Genomic DNA, 7,935 nt, shown 5'->3' with positions numbered 1-7,935 from the left:
ATCCTATATCATAATGAATCAGATTACATGGAGAGGGGGGACCTGATCCTAGATCAAAATGAATCAGATTACATGGAGAGGAGGACCTGATCCTAGATCATAATGAATCAGATTACATGGAGAGGGGGGACCTGATCCTAGATCATAATGAATCAGATTACATGGAGAGGGGGGACCTGATCCTAGATCATAATGAATCAGATTACATGGAGAGGGGGACCTGATCCTAGATCAGCAATCTAACTCTGGGACACTGCCTGTATGAAACCGAACACATAGTTGTAAAGTGTAGTTACAGCAGGTGTTTACTGCCATCTAGTGGATGATACCAATAAAACACTTTATTTTCAGGGTGGGGAGGCGGCTGATTGAAACCGAAAGTAAAGTTGTTCTTTTGTTCAGGATCCATTTTGAGACGACAGAGCAGAAAACACTACATGGAGATTATTGAAAAATAAAGTAAGTATTTCTGAACATTAATTTATTCTAATCGACAGAGTAAGAGAATGAATACTAGGAATGAGATATTACTAGTTAGTAGAACTGCTACTTGAGCTGAGTTGCTGATAGACAGCAGTTTTCAAAGTGGAAACTAATCAGTAGGTCTACATGTTATCAGTAAAACGTCTGGTAAAGATGGCGGAGGAGCTTTTACATTATATGGTTTAATGTTTATCTCAGGGTTTCTCAATCCTTTTGTTCTGACCAGCACTTACACACCTGATTCAACTAATCATTAAATATTTTATGACAGTTTAATATTTGAGGCATACAAATTAACATTCTCAAATAATTAAAACCTTTTGGGTTTGTAGGCCTGTTAACAATTATTATAGTCCTACAGTAACTCACATTCTGGAGGGAAAAACACAGCTAAACTTGGTTTCCAGTAAATTATATGTTTAGCTAAAATAATGTAAGAGAGATGTCTTGAAGAAACGCATCTGGGTTTAGAACTCTGTGTCTCAGTGCCCTGCGACAGTGGAAAGTTCGTTTTGCATGGCCCGGTGCTACAGGTGAGTGGAGTTTTATTTTAAGGACCAATGGAATGGTCTAAAATGCGTAAACTCTGCGCACCCGGGGAGCCGGGCAATGCAAAACAAATTCACCCTGTGACCGTTGTTTTATTTCCTTATATGAAACTGAAAGTAACTTTGTAGCCCACGCAGTTACAAAATGTCTGTTGAAACTGTGGCTCATATGTCTCTAGAACGTTAGAACAGTGGTGGAAAAAGTACTCAATTCTCATACTGGAGTAAAAGTAAAGACACCTTAATAGAAAATGACTCAATTAAAAGTGAAAGTCACCCAGTAAAATACTTCTTCAGTAAAAGTCAAAGTATTTGGTTTCAAATATAATTAAGTATCAAAAGTAAATGTAATTGCTAAAATATACTTAAGCATCAAAAGTAAAAGTAAAGTAGTGATAATTTAAAATTCCTTTTATTAAGCAAACCAGACGGCACAATTTTCTTGTTATTTTAATTTACGGATAGCCAGGGTCACACTCCAACACTCAGACGTCATTTAAAAATGAAGCATTTGTGTTTAGTGAGTCCTCCAGATCAGAGGCAGGGATGACCAGGGATGTTCTCTGTTTAGTGAGTCCTTCAGATCAGAGGCAGTAGGGATGACCAGGGATGTTCTCTGTTTAGTTAGTCCTCCAGATCAGAGGCAGTAGGGATGACCAGGGATGTTCTCTGTTTAGTGAGTCCTCCAGATCAGAGGCAGTAGTAATGACCAGGGATGTTCTCTGTTTAGTGAGTCCTCCAGATCAGAGACAGTAGAGATGACCAGGGATGTTCTCTGTTTAGTTAGTCCTCCAGATCAGAGGCAGTAGGGATGACCAGGGATGTTCTCTGTTTAGTGAGTCCTCCAGATCAGAGGCAGTAGGGATGTTCTCTTGATAAGTGTTCAAATTGGACCGTTTTCTGTCCTGCTAAGCATTCAACATGTAACGAGTACTTTTGGGTGTCAGGGAAAATGTATGGAGTAAATAGTACATCTTTTTCTTCATGAATGTAGAGAAGTAAAAGAGAAAGTTGTTAAAAATATATTTCTCAAAGAGATAATGAATGAATGAGAACAATTGACATTCAAGAATTAGTCACAGTGTTGACCACAACCAACATGCTGGATCTCTGTTTAGTTGTTACTGTGTTAACCACAACCAACATGCTGGATCTCTGTTTAGTTGTTACTGTGTTAACCACAACCAACATGCTGGATCTCTGTTTAGTTGTCACTGTGTTAACCACAACCAACATGTTGGATCTCTGTTTAGTTGTCACTGTGTTAACCACAACCAACATGCTGGATCTCTGTTTAGTTGTCACTGTGTTAACCACAACCAACATGCTGGATCTCTGTTTAGTTGTCACTGTGTTAACCACAACCAACATGCTGGATCTCTGTTTAGTTGTCCCTGTGTTGACCACAATCAACATGTTGGATCTCTGTTTAGTTGTCACTGTGTTAACCAACATGCTGGATCTCTGTTTAGTTGTCACTGTGTTAACCACAACCAACATGCTGGATCTCTGTTTAGTTGTCACTGTGTTAACCACAACCAACATGCTGGATCTCTGTTTAGTTGTCACTGTGTTAACCACAATCAACATGTTGGATCTCTGTTTAGGGGTCAGTGCTCTAAAATGAGTCTCTCTGGGGAGAGAGAGGAGGGGGGCCCTGCCTCTAAAATGCATCTCTCTGGGGGACATGACACCAAAGCTAAGAGGTAAGATGACAATTTTATGAAGAATTTATTAAGTTTATTTCCAAAATAAATAGCTATCTTAAGATGAATGCAGTTACTGTAAATCTCTCTGGATAAGAGCATCTGCTAAATCAGGGGTTCTCAATCCGGGGTCTGTGGAGGTACTGCAGGGGTTCTCAATCCGGGGTCTGTGGAGGTACTGCAGGGGCTCCACGGCACCCTGACTGTACTCGTTGCAATGGAAGACATTTGATAGAATTTTCACATGACACGACCACTTTGCCTACTCTTAATTATTGCCTAATATAATGGAATGCATATTTTCTTTACCAATTCTGATCGTTGTTACAAGAAGAATTTTGACAATATTCCCGTTATATCAACACACTCTTCACACCCGTTTAACAACTCTAAATAGCTTTGGCATAGTAGGCATCAAGTCCCTTGCCAATAATGTTGCCTGCAACGTTGCATACAATGTTCATTTTCATCGAACACAGATTACGCCCTAGATGTCTTCAATTGCCCAATTTATAGCCATGACAAATTTAGGATAATTTTTTTTAACAATGTGATGTTGTGCTCCCAAGGGAGAACTTGAAATAACATGATGTGGATAATTAAATAATCAAAAGAAAAACGTGTTAATTTTACACTCAGAAAAGAAGGTTCCTTATAGAACCAAAAAGGCTTCTATCACTTCCTTAATATATGGAATTACTAAAAGTGATATATATTTTGGGGTTCAGTGAAGAAGAACCTCTAGAGTTCTGATCAATGAAAGGTGAATGTTTTGAGGATGTGAACCCAGCAGGCCTCCAGTGGTCAGATCAATTCCTCACGTTTTTTCCAGCGCCCGGCCCGGGATTCAAACCAGCCACCTTTCAGCCACAGGTCCAACTCCTGCCACAGCTCCAACTCCTTAATCGCTGGGCGAAAACCTGAGTTAATCTTGGGAAATTAGCATAAATTAATCTGCCAAAATGAAGACAAAATGCTTTGGAGACATACATGGTATCACTTGTTATACATAAGTATTATACATAAATCATTGCCAAAAGCACAGGACATATATTATTTATGGATTGATCATATCAAATATCAAAACATTATTTTAACTACTACAAAGCATTTACATGTGGCTCAGGAACCACTGACTCACTGCATTGTTCTATAGTATTATCAAGACACCTGCTGTTAACTCTTAACTACTTAGGACAGCTCACGAGGTGTCCTAAATATCTGCTGACTAGGTGGGACTAGAGATTTCATGCATAGCTTTAATTTATTCCCGGAAGTGTCAAATGTCTTTATTCTCAGCACTTATACGACCACTTCTCTACTCTGAGACGCTTTGTGGATATGGGCCTAGATCTCAAAATATTGTTATAAAAAAAGTGGAACGTTTGTTTAACATAATAATAAAAAATGAATATTACTAATGTAACCCACTGTAAAGACTGGGCTTAGTTGATTGTGTTGCACTGCTCATGTCCGCGTTCTGGAACTGTCCGAGTCCACGTCCTGTGTGGCACCAAGAATATTGTCCGGTTACGCGCAGAGTGGACTAAGGTAAATTTTGGGGAATAACGATGGAGTTTGTTACAGTGTTGAAACGCCAAACTTTATTGTTCAATTAGCTTTTTGCTTTACGGTCAGGGACAGTATGAGTGTAGCCAGATCCTTTTCACTCTCTATCCTTGTTTCATTTTGTGGTTCACCGGATTCGTCATCATCATCGAGACAAACGACAGACGAACGTCCTGCTAGCTAGCCAAGCTAGTCGTTAAAGCTAGGTAAGCTAGCTAGCTACTCTACCAGCAGCATCCTAGTTATCCTAGCTAGTCGGTACAGCTAGGTAAGCTAGCTAGCTACTCTACCAGCAGCATCCTAGTTATCCTAGCTAGTCGGTACAGCTAGGTAAGCTAGCTAGCATCTCTACCAGCAGCATCCTAGTTATCCAAGCTAGTAGGTACAGCTGGGTAAGCTAGCTAGCTAGCTACCCTACCAGCAGCATCCTAGTTATCCTAGCTAGTCGGTACAGCTGGGTAAGCTAGCTAGCTACTCTACCAGCAGCATCCTAGTTATCCTAGCTAGTCGGTACAGCTGGGTAAGCTAGCTAGCTACTCTACCAGCAGCATCCTAGTTATCCTAGCTAGTTGGAACAGCTGGGTAAGCTAACTAGCTACTCTACCAGCAGCATCCTAGTTATCCAAGCTAGTCGCTACAGCTGGGTAAGCTAGCTAGCTAGGTACCCTACCAGCAGCATCCTAGTTATCCTAGCTAGTCGGTACAGCTGGGTAAGCTAGCTAGCTACTCTACCAGCAGCATCCTAGTTATCCTAGCTAGTCGGTACAGCTGGGTAAGCTAGCTAGCTACTCTACCAGCAGCATCCTAGTTATCCTAGCTAGTTGGAACAGCTGGGTAAGCTAACTAGCTACTCTACCAGCAGCATCCTAGTTATCCTAGCTAGTCGTTACAGCTAGGTAAGCTAGCTAGCTACTCTACCAGCAGCATCCTATTTATCCTAGCTAGTCGTTACAGCTAGGTAAGCTAGCTAGCTACTCTACCAGCAGCATCCTAGTTATCCTAGCTAGTCGGTACAGCTAGGTAAGCTAGCTAGCTACTCTACCAGCAGCATCCTAGTTATCCTAGCTTGTCGGTACAGCTAGGTAAGCTAGCTAGCTACTATACCAGCAGCATCCTAGTTATCCTAGCTAGTCGGTACAGCTAGGTAAGCTAGCTAGCTACTCTACCAGCAGCATCCTAGTTATCCTAGCTAGTCGGTACAGCTAGGTAAGCTAGCTAGCTACTCTACCAGCAGCATCCTAGTTATCCTAGCTAGTCGGTACAGCTGGGTAAGCTAGCTAGCTACTCTACCAGCAGCATCCTAGTTATCCAAGCTAGTTGGTACAGCTAGGTAAGCTAGCTAGCATCTCTACCAGCAGCATCCTAGTTATCCTAGCTAGTCGGTACAGCTGGGTAAGCTAGCTAGCTACTCTACCAGCAGCATCCTAGTTATCCAAGCTAGTCGGAACAGCTAGGTAAGCTAGCTAGCTACTCTACCAGCAGCATCCTAGTTATCCTATCCTCCCTCTCTCGTTGACGGATGCTGGCTACCTCTGTCCGATTCTCCTCTCTTCACTAGATGGATGGTAACTTTAGTGTTTAACCCCTCTGTATCCAAGGACCAATCTTTTGAATATTATTTTCGGGGCGCCTCAAGTAGGCTGGACACATTCCTTTTTTAATTTTTTATTCTCAGCTGCCTCACCAACGTCTGAATGTGCATTAATAACTTTTAATTGGTAAATATTTCCAATAGATGGCAGCATAAGACCACGAAGCATCAGTTATAGGCTACAAGCAGCAATATGATTGACATAAAATAGCATGCAACCACAGACTATATGTCCCATGATTTTCTAAAATGGTCACTCATTAACATAACTTTAGTTAGCTATATATCTCGTTTTAGGGCTGTGTTGCTTTTAGGAGAGCAAATTAATAGTGACTAGAGCAGGTATTGAACCTCAGTATACATTTATTATAAAAAGTCATCTTAATATCTGATATTGCGAGTAAACAACCTCAGAATAGAAAAGACAAGAGTGCGTCTTCCAGCCCACCAATAAATTACATCATTCAACCCTCCCGGTTAGTAAATTTACCTCAACATGCCCCTGGAGAAGGCAGAGCGATGACACCAGCTTTTTACTGGGGCTGAGTTGACTACTAGAGAGAGAAGGCAGAGCGACGACACCAGCTTTTTACCGGGGCTGAGTTGACTACTAGAGAGAGAAGGCAGAGCGACGACACCAGCTTTTTACCGGGGCTGAGTTGACTACTAGAGAGAGAAGGCAGAGTGACGACACCAGCTTTTTACCGGGGCTGAGTTGACTACTAGAGAGAGAAGGCAGAGTGACGACACCAGCTTTTTACTGGGGCTGAGTTGACTACTATAGAGAGAAGGCAGAGTGATGACACCAGCTTTTTACCGGGGCTGAGTTGACTACTAGAGAGAGAAGGCAGAGTGGCTCGATGCTGGTTGATGAATTTGACAATGAATGTACCTGGAAAATAAGTTTTTCTCAACTAGAGGTGACTGAATTAATGTTCAGACTTATTGATAATCGTTATATTAATGAAGTATAATTTCAAAACATGAGCATAAAAACAGGTAATAATAAACATGAATCATCATTATATTACTTCACAGTAATCTGTTAAATGCTTTTTCAGTCCTTCCTCTTGTGTTAGCAGTGTGGAAAGGGACAGAAAGAAGCGTGGGGAGTGGTGGTGCATCCAGGGAGAAAACTAAACTAACCTTCTGAAATGTCATTCGTGGTCTTATGCTGCCATCTATTGGAATTATTTAGCAACTGCAGTAGTACTGAATAATGTGTAATTCCTTACTAAAGTAGTAATTACTCAGAATTGCAAAATATAACATTTTCTAGTTCCTTTTACCACTTATAATAAAATAAAAAGTTTATAGCATAACAAACAATTAAACTGACATAAAACAAAAACACCATACATTTAGTTAATTATATATATAAAACTATTTATTTAGATGGGTGACATTATCTGCCAAAGTAACAGCCCTGTAGACAAAGAAGAGCTCTCCAGTAGGTACCAAAACATTCAAAGGACCTTTTTCTCAAAAGTGAGGTTCCAAGTTAATCAACATTCAAAGCAGAATTACTTTCCCATTGTTCCTCAACTGCAGTGTCTGATATACCATTTTCTAGCTCTGAGTCTCTACTTTTATCCAATGTAAAAAACACAATTTTGCTACATAAGATCGAAACGGTCGGTCACATTTGAGAGTGAGGCAGATATATAGCATTTTGTAAAAAATTATTATTTGTCTCTCTGAAAGGAAACCATCAAGTGATAGATTTTAAACAAAAACATGTCTGTCATTGACCAACCCCATGCCATGATTAAAAAACACACCTCTATAATAATTTCTTTAAACAATAAAAGCTAATTTACCAACATTTCTGAAAATGGATATGTAGTCGTTCGGAATGAAACTCGTTTCCCCATCTGAGATCAGAGTAGATGAGAGATGTAATGTTTGTCTCTGTTGTGTTGAAGACCAATCAAGCAGGAGAGACCAGCCTCCCCTGTTCCCAGCTGTGTGTCCATGAAGAGTGACCAGTCTATGGATCGTCCTATATGGTTTAGAGAGGGAGACTTTTCTACTGAAC

General features: G+C 40.5%; 1 long non-coding RNA gene across 1 annotated transcript; it reads left to right on the top strand.

Annotated features, from left to right (window-relative positions):
- Positions 1 to 386: 386 nt before the first annotated feature.
- Positions 387 to 4,163, top strand: LOC123732906 (uncharacterized). The gene is made up of 3 exons (XR_014391603.1): positions 387 to 459; positions 2,639 to 2,737; positions 3,570 to 4,163. It is a non-coding gene; the product is annotated as an uncharacterized LOC123732906 (long non-coding RNA).
- The last annotated feature ends 3,772 nt before the right edge of the window (positions 4,164 to 7,935 follow it).

Source organism: Salmo salar, unplaced genomic scaffold (genome assembly GCF_965601325.2).
Source record: "Salmo salar unplaced genomic scaffold, fSalSal1 ptg000694l, whole genome shotgun sequence".
NCBI lineage: Eukaryota > Metazoa > Chordata > Actinopteri > Salmoniformes > Salmonidae > Salmo > Salmo salar.
This window is presented reverse-complemented; position numbering and strand designations above follow the sequence as displayed.